Raw genomic sequence first — 15,222 nt, 5'->3', positions numbered from 1 at the left:
GGCAGGCCCTTGGAGTACAAAGAGGGCAAATTGCAGGCCTTCCAGCAGTGGCGGCTGGTATGTGATACCGCTGGGGGTGAGTCGTGGGGCCAGAGGGGGGTAAGGGAGGAGAGGAGGGCATGAAGATAAAAACATTCACATGTCTGCTGTCTGCCGCCGCCTTCTTCTCTCCCTATTCACCCGCTTCCAGGGCAGGAAGCACCCGGCTCCCAGTCTCACGATAGCCAATCACAATGCTGCAATGCAGCATTGGGATTGGTATGAGCGCTGTGGATCTGTGCTCAGCAGGGGAATGGGAGGCTGAGCATATTCTCTATGCTGGCTGTAATGCAGCCTGCATGGAGAACATGCACCTGACGGTTTGACTGGACTGAGATGGCCGGCCAAAGTGTCCTGCACACTTGTAATGGGCAAGCCACTCTTCCTCTGTCCTGCTCTGTGAGCAAAGCAGCCCCGCCCATACCAAGGTGAGCAGGGGGAAAAATAAAATGATGATAACAATGAGTTGTTATCATTTTATTTTTTCCTCTTTGACCTGCTCAGTGGGGCGATGCCCCTCCGCCTTAGCGGAGGAGCCACCACTGCCTTCCGGACACACCTGAAGCTAGTACGGTGGACCTCAAGGAGGAGGAGCCAACCCAGGGCATGATGCACTGATTGGGCTGGCTTTAGTGAGGATGGCCAATGTTTGCGGGGCTAGCAACACACCCAGGTGCCACAAACAGTTAGGGCATCACAGCGGGGGTGGCAGAGGCATCGGGCAGTTGCATGGTACCAGTGATGTGATCATGGGGCGGCACATTGAGGCTCTGTATTGGTAACAGATATGGGGCGGGGAGGTGTATTCTTATGTCAGAGCTGCTGACTTTGGAGCTGGGAAGCCAGGCTCCAGTCTCAGCTTCGCCTCAACATTCTGTATTTTATGGGCAAATCACTTAATATTCCCATGCCTGCAAACAAACAGGGATGGGTCCTTGTGCCTCTGATATTCAGAGCTGAGAATGCCCCCTCTATTAATTGGGTGGGGGGCAGTCCTGTGAGACAAGGCCTGTTAGCGCAGAACAGAGAATGCATCCGTATAGTTTAGAAATGAGGTGTTCGCAAAATTCAGGGCAGGATGGAGGATGCAAAAGGAGGCACATCCGTCTTCTGAACCTTCCTAGGGTACTGCTGGCATGTACTAACTCTCTGGTAGGTACTCTCAACACCGGAGACGGCCCATTCAGCGTGGAGGGCTAGGCCAGACATGTCCTGATGGAAAGCTGGTTGTAGGCAAGCCTAGAGGTTGGGGCAGTAGTTAAGACTTCACTCTTATTGAGCCCCTTATCCTTCCTGAGCAGGAGCTAATGAGGAGCATGTGCTGAGCTTCATGGGCCCAACATACGCTGGGGAAGCCAACAGACGGCTGAAATGCTTTTTGAGCAGGTCTAAGGTATTTATGGCAGGTTCTTGAAGAACATAAACCATATAAATCTTGCATGGCGCATATATTTAGTCTCCTGATATCTCACGAAGAAGGGGCTGCACTCTGCCATTCAAATTAAGAACCCTCAAATATCTGCAAAGCTAATGGAGGCGGAAACATGCACGTGCCTGACTCTGGTGGTGTGCTTTGGTTATTCCATCACATCAGTGGCCTCCCTTAGCTTGAATGCTAATCTACAGAAAACAGGGCTGAAAAAATAATTTAAGTTTAGCTTTAGTAGATCTTCTATCCTAAGACACAGATACAGTACAGTGACAAAGGCATGTCTCCCAAAGGTCTGGCGCATCCTCAGACAGGACAATGGAGACAAGCACACACCATTATGCCAAATTAGGAAGGATAAACCATCTAGAGCTGTTGATGTAGAGCACCGCACATAAAACGCTGCTCCTTTCTCATCTGTGTAATACCTCGGGTCCCTGGCAAGGGTGCGCAGGCCGAGGCCTAATAGCAGAGCACACACAAGGCACATCCACACAGATACTCGGTCCGTGCCGTCAGCCACGTGCGCTGACGTCACCTTTTATTAAATACTCCCTAGTCCGCGCCCGGCCCAGGGAGGTGCATGCAAACATTGTATGGTAGCGGCCGGGTGGCTCACCACAATCTGGTTGCAGTTCGCAATAAATAAGAGGCTCCTTCCTCGTCATTCCTCTGACTAGAAATTACTAGCTTTTGCTTCTCCTGAGGCAGCTGCGTGCTGTAATTTTTGCCTAGGCGGAAATCGTGCGCTGACAACGGTGTACAGCACCGCTGTGTCACCACTAGTAATGATAGTTCTGACTACGCTTTAGGGCAGCAAAGCAGAAGTGCTTCAGTTCTTTTAAACGCCAGGAACAGGTGATGGAAAAATGGATCCGCTTCACCACGTGCCCGACATAACCATTTATTTAATTGTTTATATGGGTGAGTTGTTCTTTTCCGTCACTCCAAGGGCGCTTCTCCTTGTAGCTGTTTTTCTGTTTCTGTAAAATACCCCAGTTAGGCAAACCTGCAATAGCTCACTTCAAGGCTTCCGGTGTTTAACAAGGGCCATCTTGAGCCCTCAACCAGCAGCAAAGTCGGGCCCCTCTCAAGGCACCTGCTGTGTTTGGTAAGCCTGCGGCAGTCAATTGAGATTCTACTGGTCAGACTTATAATGCCATTGTTAAGCAGCTCATGTGTGAACGCGCTCCGACATTGATAGGTCATTGCGGTGCATTTCATTATAGTCTGGTATTTGACTTTCCACACTGAAGGCAAAATGACGAGGTCAAAGGTTCCGATGCTGTGGCTCAGTCGCTGCTGGTGGGGAGATGGGATCCCGCCAGAAAAGACTTCTCACGAAAAGCTTGTCTGAATAGAGATGTTTTGAGCTTTTCTCTAAGGTTTTATGCAGTTGAGACATCCAAGTTAGGTAAATGTTAGTCCAGTGTGGAAACTTGAAACTCTTCAGTTTCAGCCACATGTACAAAATAAAGATGCACTGACTTTGGTAGAACCCTCATGAATTGATTAGAGACATGCAGCCTTGGGTGCCCTCCAAAGGGACTCTGAGGAAAAGGTATACTGCGAAATGTGTCAGAGGGTACCATAAGGCGTGCCTTTAAAAGCCTCAATTGGATTTTGTAATCTATATATACGCTTGTCAGTGTTCTGCCAGAATATATTGTGTTAGTGAGTGGGCTTGATAGCTAGGTCAGATTACTTTGATTTTCACAATCAAGAATGTTCCTTATTGACAAGTCAGATGAAGAGAAATCACAAATAGTCTCTTCAGAACAGCAGCAAATTGATTTCCAAAGAAGAAAGATAAATTAAAATGTCTTCCTGTCCTAAATGCCAGAATATAAAGAGTCATTCAGTCATTCAAGCTTTAACTTTGCTAGCTAAAATCTTTTCCAAGCTGCAACTGCTGGCAGCACAAAACATCCTTTTGCGGTGACAGTGTTTGTGCCTCTATCTCAGTGGGTATGCACACTTTTGAACTTATAATTCCATGAATTAACCGGTCATTAGGGGCACTGTAATTGTGGTGAGTTAATGAGCAGCCACTACTGTCTTGGCAAACACGCTTTTCATTTATTTGTAATCTGTACTCCTTGAGTTTTGGAAGGTCAGTGGTGGAGTCGCCTAAATGACTGCCCCCAAACAGAATGTCAAGGAGGTCACCTTTAATTGTAAATTTGCTTTGAGAGCCATGGATCTGGCCATCTGTATACGACCCTTAATCTCCTCTGTAAGAAATGAACCTTTGCTTTACCCCTCTTGTAGCTTGGCATAGAGAAGTCAGGATTAATTTAGGGACAATGTGTATTTGTGCAACACTGCAAACTATAAGACAGTGAAAACACCACACAAAAAGAACCCAAATCAGGTTGGAAAAAATAGCAAAAACAAAATACAAAATTAATACATAAAACTACACCCAAGGCCACTGCTTTCAGGCAATCTGCGGCCAAGCGAGTTGCCACATAAGGATGGATTTACTGCACCTGTCATATAACTATTAATATGCATATCCGGTCTACCCAGTAATTACAAAGGGTCAACGCACAGCGCCATGTCTGTGCAGAGATTTGAACAGAGCACCCTTCAGTTGACAATAGCCGTATTGAAATACAGTACAGATAGGATGGGGAGGAAGCCTGTGGCCAGGCAGGGTCAACAAAGACAAGATGGCAAAACAAATAGTGAAACTGCCCCAACACAAGAATATTATGTGGCATGACTGCCATTTATTGCTGCATAATTGAAATTAAATCAGGGCTTTTGAGATGGGTCTTTTTGAAGGGCAAAGGCACAAACCTAACTATCTCGGTCGGGTATGGCAATGCTGGAGATCATCAGTCTTTTAGATAGCACCCCTGCCGAGGAGGCACATCCGGACAGCTGAGGGGCCTGTGACAAACCCTTATAGGGGAGTGTTAACGAGAGTGGGCGGCAGCTTAGTGCAAAGCAATCGGAGGGGGCCCCTGTATGCACCACAAGATTAAAAGTGGTGGGCCCCCCATCCGAGCAGGTGGCAGCTAACCAAGGGAAAACGCCAGGCACTGATTGCTTAGCTTGGTGTGACGCAACCAATCAGAGGGGGCCCCCTGGGTGCACCACAAGGTGAAAAGGGCGTGGGGCCACCCATCCCAAGAGTCATGTGCCTTTGTCTCTGGGGGTTTCACTGGAGATTACACAGATGACAGGGTTCATCTGTCCAGTGGACCTTTAGATAGCAATGATCCCTTAGACAGCACGTAAGCCAGAGAGGTGCAGCCAGACTGGTGAGGGCCACACGACAAACCACTAACAGGAGGCAAGAGCAGACAGCAGCTAAGCCTAGGAAAATGCCGGGCACCAATTGGTCAGCTTCGTTTGAAGCATTAAATGGGCAGGGGACCCCGGGTGCGCCACAAGGTAAATAGAGAGTGTGCCCCCCCCAAGAGTCATGTGCCTTCGCCTCTGGTTGCTGCCCTGGGAGTTACACAGATGACAGGTTTCATCGGTCCAGTGGACTGATCGACGTGCTCCTCTTGAACTTTGTAGTGACACTCTTCTCATAAGGATGTAAAAGAGTACTTGCCCGACAAGATCCTTCGGATGTCTTATGGCTGGGACTGTTGAGACAAGAGCAATTGCCCAAGAAAGGTCCTTGGGAGGCCGTACAGCAGGGACTCTTGAGACAAGTGCCCTGACAAGGACCTTGAGGTGCCTCACGTCAGGTATATTTGAGGGCGGACAAAAAGGGTAAGAAATTGTCAGCACATGGGCGGACACGGTACTTGCAGGCGAGACACGGCCACAGTGCCATGAACACCAGGCATTCAGTAGCAAGTTGAAGCCTCGAAGCCATGAACCCGCTGTATCAAGTAAGTGGCACTGCAGTGTGAAAGTGATTTATGGCCACCCTGAAGAGACATCATGACTGTAAGGATGATGCATTGCAGGATTAGGCAAGTTATGGTTATTAATATGCAATAAAGTATAGGATGTGCAATATAAACCAGTTATAACCTGTTATGAAATGCCTTATATATATAGTAGTACAAGATTAGCCAAAAACAAGTTTGGCATAGCCAATAGGTCTCTCCTTTGGTAACTTATAAGTATTTAGTCATGCAGCACATTATCAGACTACCTAATACATTACAAACGTAATACTGTGTGTGCCGTACAGACTGTAATTGCATTTATATAGTGCTCACTACCCCTGATGAGGTGTTAAAGTTCTTTATGCTGGGCTGCATGCTGCTCTGGAACCCAAGTTTAATGAGTAGTTTAGTGTTATTAGTTACTGGTAGTTTTCAGGTTTAGTCTTGTGTGCTTAAAGCATGCAATATCATGCAGTTATTTCAGATTTTTATGCTGTACAAAAGTAATAGTGGTGGGGACAACAGACAGTCCATCACATATACATTCAGTCGTTTTGATATGCAATGTTGATATTAATGTCCATATTATCAACAGCACTTTCTGGTACAAAAGTATTCTTGATATATTCTCAGATATCAGCCTTTTGGGTACCATAGCACACAAGCCATAGAACCAAACGTTATTTGGCTGGTAATCAAAACAAGTGACCTTTAGCATACCACTCACATTTACGCACAATACTACAAACCACGTAAGTGATTCATATGAGCAAAACGGGTGCCTTAGGTCAAGCGTTGGACAGCCATGGACTCCAAGGAAATTAAAGTACCGTTGTTTGGCACGGACACCCATACGTAGCAAAGCACACAGCAAGTATCACATGATAGACAAAAGATTACTAAATAAAATCATCTCTATCCAGTGTCAATGAATCCAGACAACCTCGAAGTTAACCAATGAGAATCACACTTTTTTAAAGGTCATCCAGATTTCGGCAGCACCACACAAAGTGCTTTATAAAACACTGAAGAAAAAACATTTGGGCACACTTTCTAGAACAGTAAACAGTGCCTTCTCAGTATTGAACAGAACAATGATGTTCCAAATATATAAAGAAATTTCCAAACAATACTTCTGTGTTCAGAGTTCAAACCCCTCTGATTCAGGCAGGAGTGCAGCAGGGCAGCAGTCCAGCAAGGCAGTCGTCCAACAGGGCTGCAGTCCAGCAGAGTGGCAGTCCTTTCAGCAGAAAAGCCATCCATCTTCCTCACAGAGTCTCTACAGGTCCAGATGTGTGCTGAAGAGTTGGAGTCTGAGGTCCAGGTTAAACCAGGTGCCTCCTTTGAAGTGTGAGATGCTTCTACAGGTTTCCATTTGAAGTGCATAGGTTTCCTGACTCCCCTACACTGACTCCAGACTAACTAGAGGGGATATGCAGCACATTGTGTGGAGGTAGGACACAGCCTATTTAAGTGTAAATAGGGCTGTGCCCAGCTCCGTCCTCTCATTGTGTCAGTGATGGCCCATCCAGGCACACCTAAACTTTCTATTGTGTGTGGATGTCTAGGAGGAATACACAAAGCCCAACTATTAGCTACACACAGTCATGTGACCCAGACTTAGGCTGCAGGCACTAAATGGCTAAGGTAGGGAAAATAACTTTCTAAAAGTTACATTTTTTCAAATTTGTAGTTTAAAATACAACTTTACCATAAGAGAGGATTTTTCATTGCAATTCCAAATACGCTAAACATGAACTGGTAACGTGTTTCCATTTGGAAGTTACAGCTTATTGATTGTAATAAGGTAAATCCAATGTTATTCTGTGGGAAAGGTAAGGATTGCAGTAATTAAAAATTAATTTAAGGGTTTTTCACTACTAGAACATGTAAAACGTAAGAATACATGTCCTACTTTTGATTAAATACAGTGCACCCTGCCCTCTGGGCTGTACAGGACCTACCCTAGGGGTCACATATGTATACAAAATAAAAGTAGTTTTGGGCCTGACAAAAGGTTTATTTTGCAAAATAAAAATGGCAGTTTAAAACTGCACACACAGACTGCAATGACAGGCCTGAGACATGTTTAAAGGGGAACTTATGAGGGTGTCAAAATAGTAGCAGAATGCTGTTTCCAGCAGAATAATCAAGAGGATAGGACCAACTCAGTTTTCCCAGCAAGTTCAATTAATATTAATCACCATGCCAAAATAAAATTGACAAGTACCTGAGTGACGAAAAAACAAAAAAATGAAAACAGTAACTGAGGCAAAGTTCTTCATGAGAACTGTCTATTAAATGAGTCAAAAGTCAACTGAATAATTTAAAATGGATTTACATATATATATATAAATTCACTGAAAAAACCATAGGTTTCAGGGACATTATAGTTAGTTGGACATTTCACTCATACAAAATCATATAAGTTCCCCCGTTATTGTTAGTTCAGCTAACTATAACTCGCGCCCTCGCAATGCACTGCTGATGAAGTCACATATTACATCATTCATGACATGGTCAGTGACATCGCTGATGACATCACTGATGACATCTCAAATGACATCACTGATGACATCACTGATGACATCATCCAGTGAATGTGTGTTTCTATAAAGTTTAAATATGTATTATATATATGCCAAGGTGTATTGAAGAATGAGTGGGTGTATAAGTGTTTGGATGGAGGATTTAGTAGGTGTGTGACTGACTGTTTAAGTGAGTGATAACATGTGTCTTACTGAATGCACGGGTTAGTGACTGATACAGACATTCACACAGTTTAGTTTGTCAGTTGGTGTGTAAGCGGTTGCATGGGTTGGTGAGTAGCTAAATGGGGCTCTATATGGGTTATTGATTGGTTGTCTGAGTATCTGCATGGGTGCCTGGGTATGTGTGTTGGTGCGTGGGAGGTGTGTGAGTCTGTGCATATTTTTTTGAGTGGTTGATTCACTGTGTGTACGGGTTCAAGAGTGTATTTGGAAACAGCTGTATGAGTGTGAGTGTGTGTATGGTGTGTTGGTGAGAGAATGGATGTCTCAATGTTACATGTCCAAGTAACTACATAAATAAAAGGCAGTGTATGTGAAAGTTGAAGAATATAAATGACTATACATGAGAGTCAGTGATTGTGATAGTGGCTGCATGGATGAGTGTGTACTTGTATCAGTGATTGTAGAAAAGAGTTAGTATGCATTTGTTTATGTTTGAATAACTGATGCCGTGTGTGTATAACTGTATAGGTCAGTAAATGGAAGTGTGATTGATTCTTTGCATGACTGACTAGGTGTGTGAGTAACTCTGGCTGAGTGGTGGTGTGTGAGTGTCTGTATAGATATATGAGTGCTTATGATAGTGTTGTATTGATGAATGACCACATCTGTGAGTGATTCTATGGGTGAATGAGTGTATGTGTATGTAGACTTAGGAATCAGTGAGTGCGTATGTAGTAACTGGTACAGCGGGTGTATCAAAGGTTATATTAGAGTGTGAAGAGGTGCATCAGATTTTGACGTGGATGATGTCATCAGTGATGTCATTTGAGATGTCACAGTGATGTTATCAGTGATTTCACTGACCATGTCATGAAAGATGTAATATGTGACGTCATCAGGAGTGCATTGCGGGGGCGCGAGTTATAGTTAGCTGAACTAACTATAACGGGGGAATTTCTATGGTTTTGTATGAGTGAAATGTCCAACTAACTATAACGTCCCTGAAACCTATGGTTTTTTCAGTGAATTTGTAAGGTTTTTTTAAATGCTAATTTCTAACCATAACTTACCTCAAACCTATGGTTTTTTCCGTGAATTTCAAAGGTTTTTTAAATCCTAATTTCTAACTATGCCTAAAAAGGTAGGACATGTGAAGAAAGAGGTAGAAAAGCGCAGAAAGAAGCAAGACAAATGCAGAAAGAGGCAACAGAAGTCCAGAAAGACAAAGAAAGGTGCAGGAAGAAGAAGAGATGTGCAGAAAGAACCAACAGAGGAGCAGAAAGAGGCCTTGTTGCAAAATCATCCTGTGCCCACCACCTTTTCAGACAGGTACTGATGGTAACTGACTCTGACTAACCAGGCCTAGAGCCAGTGCAAGGCTAAAAGACACTTAGAATACAGTGAAAACATCTACATACACTAGGGAACACTATGTGTTGGGGTACCCCTGTGATAAGCATGACCTCCTCCGTAAGGCCCTTGTACATAATAGGGCAGGGGGATTTAAACTACCTCTAAGTCAGAGGTGCAGAAATATGCTACTTTAACTAGAAGTCGCATTTGCAGAGTGGTGGGAAAGGGTGCTGGGTGTCCAACCAACGCTCAGGAATTTCACTGTGTCGGACTTACAGATCAGTTGATTCGGGGTGAGTGTTTGATTTGCTCAAACGCTCCATCCATCATCCCCTTTGGTATCGCTTTGTTCGCCCTAAGTTGGCAGGGTATGCCCAGACGTGGGTCCCTTGCTCACTTTGCCACTGGATTCTAGATAGCCTGGCTGATGAGGGTTATGAACCTGAAACCGGTCCCAGGATGCTTGTTTCCGGTCCAGGGAAGACATGGCTTGGTAGTTCGGGCTGGACTGTTCCCATGAGGCACAGGGTCAGACTGATTTGCATATGGCCATGTCTGAACTGGGGTGATGGAGTGAGCTAAAGAATGATGATGGATTAAACCCAGATCAGTTGACTGGGGGTGAGTGTTTGATTTGCTCAAACGCTCTGTCCATCATCCCCTTTGGTATCCCTTTGTTCTCCCTAAGTTGGCAGGGTATGCCCAGACAAGGGTCCCTTGCTCACTTTGCCACTGGATTCAAGATAGCCTGGCTGATGAGGGTTATGAACCCGAAACCGGTCCCAGGATGCTTGTTTCCGGTCCAGGGAAGACATGGCTTGGCAGTTCGGGCTGGACTGTTCCCATGAGGCAGTGGGTCAGACTGATTTGCATATGGCCATGTCTGAACTGGGGGGTGGAGTGAGCTAAAGAATGATGATGGATTAAACCCAGATCAGTTGACTAGGGGTGAATGTTTGATTTGCTCAAACGCTCCGTCCATCATCCCCTTTGGTATTGCTTTGTTCTCCTTAAGTTGGCAGGGTATGCCCAGACGTGGGTCCCTTGCTCACTTTGCCACTGGATTCATATAGCCTGGCTGATGAGGGTTATGAACCCGAAACCAGTCCCAGGGTGCTTGTTTCCGGTCCAGGGATGACATGGCTTGGCAGTTCGGGCTGGACTGTTCCCATGAGGCACAGGGTCAGACTGATTTGCATATGGCATTGTCTGAACTGGTGTGGTGGAGTGAGCTAAAGAATGATGATGGATTAAACCCAGATCAGTTTCTGGGGGCTAGTGTTTGATTTGCTCAAACGCTCCGTCCATCATCCCCTTTGGTATCACTTTGTTTGCCTTAAGTTGGCAGGGTATATGCACAGACAAGGGTCCCTTGCTCACTTTGCCACTGGATTCAAGATAGCCTGGCTGATGAGGGTTATGAACCTGAAACCGGTCCCAGGATGCTTGTTTCCGGTCCAGGGAAGACATGGCTTGGCAGTTCGGGCTGGACTGTTCCCATGAGGCACTGGGTCAGACTGATTTGCATATGGCCATGTCTGAACTGGGGTGGTGGAGTGAGCTAAAGAATGATGATGGATTAAACCCAGATCAGTTGACTGGGGGTGAGTGTATGATTTGCTCAAACGCTCCGTCCATCATCCACTTTGGTATCGCTTTGTTCGCCCTAAGTTGGAAGGGTATGCCCAGACATGGGTCCCTTGCTCACTTTGCCACTGGATTCAAGATAGTCTGGCTGATGAGGGTTATGATCCCGAAACCGGTCCCAGGATGCTTGTTTCCGGTCCAAGGAAGACATGGCTTGGCAGTTCGGGCTGGACTGTTCCAATGAGGCACAGGGTCAGACTGATTTGCATATGGCCATGTCTGAACTGGGGTGGTGGAGTGAGCTAAAGAATGATGATGGATTAAACCCAGATCAGTTGACTGGGGGTGAGTGTTTGATTTGCTCAGACGCTCCGTCCATCATCCCCTTTGGTATCGCTTTTTTCGCCCTAAGTTGGCAGGGTATGCCCAGACGTGGGTCCCTTGCTCACTTTGCCACTGGATTCAAGATAGCCTGGCTGATGAGGGTTATGAACCCGAAACCGGTCCCAGGATGTTTGTTTCCAGTCCAGGGAAGACATGGCTTGGCAGTTCGGGCAGGACTGTTCCCATGGACGGACCCCATCCCCCAGGGCCTGACCCCTTTTAAAAAAAAAAAAAAGAACAGGAAGGGGGGCCACCCTCCCGTGTTGAATTCCGGCCCCTGGGACCCCATCCCCCGGGGCAGGCCCTATCCATTGGGGACCGTGGGGGGAGCCCCAATGCCCCCATGGTCCATCGGCTCCCCATGTCCTGCAGGAGCTGGCATTGCTTTTCCGCAGGGCCATAAAGGGCTCCTGGAGGGAAGATTGCCAAAGCCCCGGGGAGGTGGTGGTCCCCGGGGCTTGGATGTCTGTAACATACCCCCGAATTTACATAGTTTGTGCACTTGGGAGGTGGCGGTCCCCAGGGTGTGTGGGGGGCTTGAGCCCCCCCACACAGGTTCTATCCCCCAAAAACCAAGCCCCGTGGCGGTCCCTGGGGCTTGGGGGGCCTTGGAGGCCCCCCCACCCATTTTAAAAACAAGCCCAGGGGGGTGGTGGTCCGTGTGCCTCTGTAAATATGTAAAAAAAGCCCCGGGGGTGACAGTCCCCCACAATTAGAACATACCATGCCCCCGGGACTTGGCCCACCCAGGGGCTAAATAATAACGAAGCACGGGAGCCCACGCTTCGTGTTTTTTATTTTCGTGGCAGGATCCGCGGATCCTCCGCGGCTTTTGCCGATTTTTTTAAAAAAAGAAAAAAGAAAAACATACTATTTTGGGCCCTGGGGGTCCTTGTGGGACCCACTAAGCAGGCCTAGGGGGTCAGGGTGTTTCTACCCTTCCCCCTTTTCTTGTTTTTCGAGTTTGTTTTTCTCTTTTCTTGTGACTCGGTTCTACCGAGTCACAAGATGGCTGTCAACACTTCCTGGTTTGGAGTGTTGACAGCCAATTAAAATAAAGCTTGTGTTCGGGAGGGTCTGCGGATCCACCACGCCTCTAGATATCAAAACTTTTAGTTTTTTGATTTTCTCAGCAACTGCTGAACGGATTTACACCATTTAACAAAAAGGTCTCTTTCTGAAGCAAGGGCTATCTTTTTGCCAAATTTGTTGTAATTCCGTTCAGCATTTCGAGCTGTAGCCGTGTCTAAAGTTTCCTATGGAAAATAACATAACACATTTTGGGACCCTCTTTTTTCTCAGCCCCCACTTACCGAATCACAACGAAACTTTCAAGACAGGAGCTGACCGGAGCATCACACGAGTTTTGAAAATTTCGCGAAGATTCGTCAACCAGCGCCAAGGTTATTGGGAAAACAAAAAACGCTTTTCCTATTGAAACTAGGTCCTAACTATAACTATCTACTGGTGGCTGCCAGTAGATAATATTTATATATATATATATGTATATTTTCACTGAAAAAACCATAGGTTTCAGGAATGTTATAGTTAGAAATTAGCATTTAAAAAACTTAGAAATTCACTGAAAAAAACCATAGGTTTCAGGGACGTTATAGTTAGTTGGACATTTCACTCGTACAAAACCAGAGAAATTTGAATGTTATAGTTAGTAGAGCTAACTATAACTCGCACCCCCGCAATATCCCTTCTTAGTACTGACAGGAAAATATTTGCTAGGTTCATACAACAGAAACTAGCAGAATGGGCAGAAGAAAATATCATAGACAAAATAATCAAACAGGTTTCAGACCAGTATTTCCACACTCAATATCATATTCACTATAAAACCTTTCTTTAGAAAAACTATATAAAGGTGAGGAATCAATCTCTTTGCCTGTTTTGAACAATATTTTACTGCCTTCAACAGAAGTGACAGGAATCACTTATGGCAAGAATGAAAAGGCTTGGTAAATAAATAATACTCTTTTACACTGCCTGATGGACCTACACAGGGAGACCAGGTGTTCAAGTGAAACTATCAAATGGGACAGGTCGTAATCCAACCCACACCTCAACCTTAACCTCTACCTCAACTTCAACCTCAACCTCTGAAGGTTTGAAATGAGGCTGCAATCTTGATCTTTTGTTATTTTCAGATCAGCTACTAGGCAATGGCAGATTATTATTTTCTCAAAGACCCCATAAGGTCTCGACGCTAGATTAGTGGTCTTAGTGAAAATAACAAAAGCAAATGCTTGATAGTTAACTAACCAAAAACCAAGGTAATGACCTTTGGAAATTTGGTAAAAGTGCCAACTGGAAAATAACTAATTCAAAAATAGAGCAAGTAAAATACTACTCTTAATTTGAAATAATCATGTATAAAAACCTGAAGTGGATTGAGAACCTTGAAAATGCGAAAACTAAATGCGATGATGTTACCACTGTCCTAAACTATTTCCAATATCGTAAGGAGGAAGAGTAATCATTACAGCAGTTAATGCTGCTAAAATGAAACTGATATCTATGCTCCTTTGTGGATCTCCAATCTTCTAACTCAAAACCATTCAGGAACTAAATTTAGCTTTCATCAAAAACATACAGAAAATTCTCAGTCTGTGATCATTAACTCTGCACTGCTGTATCAGATGAGAACTGAGTTAATTATATGCATTAAGTAACATGGATGTAATCAAATACCTTAGGATTGCAAGATGGCGACTTAAAACACTTTTTTTTTTAAACTAAAGCAGAAAATATATCTCAGATAACCATCCAACCTATCAAACCTCAATACAATTGGGGAGAGAATGTGGCCTAACAGCTAGGGCAGTCAACCTCAGACCTGGGGAACTGCGTTCGAGTCTCGGCAGGGATGCTCAACATTCTGTGATTCTGGGAAAATCACTTAATCTCCCAGTGCCTAACGAAAATGAATGTGTTTGTCGGTAACGTAACTGGTGCTCGTGTAAAGCGCTCTGATACCTTCGGGTCTAGTTTGTGCTATATAAAACAACATCCCCCCCAAAAAACTGCTATAATCATACCTGTGTATGATATACCACAGTTAGATAATTTAACAAAATTCAACATGATGACTTGGAAACAATTATTATGAAATAGAATATGAAAAACATCCCAGCTTAGTGATGTACGGCTATGCTCTTCATACAAACATGTACAACTGATTCACAAATCTTATACTGTAAATAGATGGTAGGATTCAAAACGCAAAGCAAATATTACTTATTTTTGATTTTATTTACTGTACTTAATCCTCCATGTTGGGGGAAGTTGGCAACTTTTTGAAAGTAAACAATGGATGTGTTGTCTATGTAATAAAATTAACAAAACCCTGAAACATATCATTTGCATTTGTCCCGAACTGTTCCAATTCCCTGAACTCTTATAATTCCAGAAAAAATATCTAGGACTGTTTTTTAGAGCAGCAAACATAGGAACTGTCAGAAATGCAACTTTATACAGCTTTAAAGACAATCAATAGTTGTATTGCCACTGGGACCATGCTACATTAACTGAAGAGCCCCAGTTAGGGTGAAAACAATCTTGGTTTGCTTGTACTTTAGTTCAGAGAGTGCCAGGCTGGGCAGTTTTGGGCTAGACTGTCCCTATTGGAGCAGGGTCAAGATTGATTAGGACATGGCTGGGTCTGAAAAAACGACAGGATGGAATGCTGCCACGAGCGATGGCCAGTGGTTAGACATTTTCGGGAATATGAGAAAGGACTGCACTGACAAGGAATAGAGGAAAACTCTCAGACCCCATTCAGAGGGCTAAAAGGCAAACCCAGGCTACTGGGCCCAACCATGGTGGTTGAGTTAGTTTTTCAGATGTT

General features: G+C 44.7%; 1 protein-coding gene across 1 annotated transcript in view; it reads right to left on the bottom strand.

Annotated features, from left to right (window-relative positions):
* FSHR (follicle stimulating hormone receptor) overlaps positions 1-15,222 on the bottom strand; it is a 2,004,148-nt gene that overhangs the window by 626,707 nt on the left and 1,362,219 nt on the right. The window lies entirely within an intron of this gene.

Source organism: Triturus cristatus, chromosome 6 (genome assembly GCF_964204655.1).
Source record: "Triturus cristatus chromosome 6, aTriCri1.1, whole genome shotgun sequence".
Taxonomy (NCBI): Eukaryota; Metazoa; Chordata; class Amphibia; order Caudata; family Salamandridae; genus Triturus; species Triturus cristatus.
The sequence above is the reverse complement of the archived record's forward strand: the minus strand, read 5'-3'. Positions and strand labels throughout refer to the sequence as shown.